The sequence below is a fragment of the Atta colombica genome, unplaced genomic scaffold (assembly GCF_001594045.1).
Source record: "Atta colombica isolate Treedump-2 unplaced genomic scaffold, Acol1.0 scaffold210, whole genome shotgun sequence".
Lineage (NCBI taxonomy): Eukaryota > Metazoa > Arthropoda > Insecta > Hymenoptera > Formicidae > Atta > Atta colombica.
The window spans coordinates 1,695,692-1,697,167 of record NW_017259306.1 but is presented as its reverse complement, the minus strand read 5'-3'; the positions used below and the strand labels follow the sequence as shown (position 1 = coordinate 1,697,167).

The 1,476-nt window shown below is 25.3% G+C and overlaps 1 non-coding gene across 1 annotated transcript; it reads right to left on the bottom strand.

The window, feature by feature from the left end:
- Positions 1 to 684: 684 nt before the first annotated feature.
- On the bottom strand, positions 685 to 757 carry Trnaf-gaa. The gene has a single exon. It is a non-coding gene; the product is annotated as a tRNA-Phe (tRNA).
- Between the last annotated feature and the right edge of the window lie 719 nt (positions 758 to 1,476).

Below are 1,476 nucleotides of genomic sequence, written 5' to 3'. Positions count from 1 at the left end.
GTATTCATTTATGTATTATATATAATTTTATATTTATGTATTATATATAATTTGATTTAATTCTTAATATATTACTTCTTCATCAAATTTTTAAATAAATATTACAAAATGCGATTTTGTATAAGAATCAAGACAAACAAAAAAATTAAATAATTTTAAAATAAATAAGGAACAATGGTTTCATCTTTCGGTAAATTTACGTGTAAATAGCAAGATTATTCAATTACATGTGCGAATCTGACGATTTATCTAATGCGTAAAATTTACCGAAAAATGAAACAATCGATCCTAAGAGAATTATGTTTAAATTTTACAGATATTCAAAAGTAATAATAGAATAATCATGTTTTTGTATCTTTGGTACTGTTTTTAGATGTAACACATACATCTTTAAGGGAGTGAGATTGAATCGTATTATTGTAATGTGCTCTTCAATTAAAAATTGATCTACAGAATGTTTAAAATATTACAGTTATAACTCGATATCTAGGAGTAGCTGGAATTCTAAAAGTACTACGGAATAATAAAATGAATGGAAGAATGAAAAAGAGAATACGAGAATACGTATCATGTTAAAGTGTTAAACATTTATAATATATATTTTCATTTACATCTGTTATTATCTATTGTGAACAACCATTTCTTTTTTATATTTTTCAGTATTAAACAAAAAAAAATCGCGACTGCCGAAACCCGGGATTGAACCGGGGACATTTAGATCTTCAGTCTAACGCTCTCCCAACTGAGCTATTTCGGCTCACATGTGTGATCTTTATTAAAACCTTGAAATATTCTTTATAGTATACGTATATATAATTCATGTATTATTTTATACATATAAAGATAATGAGATTTAGAAATATATACATAAATTATATACATATTTTATTATAAAAATTGTAATTATATAATTGTATAATTCTTATTTCCAATTTTTAATTTTTTTTATTAATGTTTTTTGAAAAATTATACTAATTGACCGACAAACTTTAAATTTCTATTGTTACATTTAGACGTTACAAAATGGTTTATTATTTATAAGAAATAAAAATAGAATTATGAAAATAGAAAAAAATTTGTTTTAATATATTTTATATTTATTGCTTATTTTTTTATTGCACAAATTTTGCATAATATGAAACCGAGCAATGTCAATCATTGATACAGTGGTTATTCTCGGATAAATTAATGCGTTGCAATCATTGAAATTTTTTCCAATATTTCTTCCGATCTAATATCCTTCAAATATCGATTGATTGATAATCAGTGCACGCTGCAAAAACGAGCATTCTATGAACACTAAGGTTATTTACAGGAGAAGAGGGGAGGGAGAGCTTCATGCGTTTTTAATTCATGGTCATGATTCAAGAAGGATTTAAAAGAAACGACTTACAGGGCCAAGGCAAAGCATTCTGACAATATAAAATGCGTGTCGATAACAGAAATACACAAGGTAGTATAAGTTAGAGGCAAAAT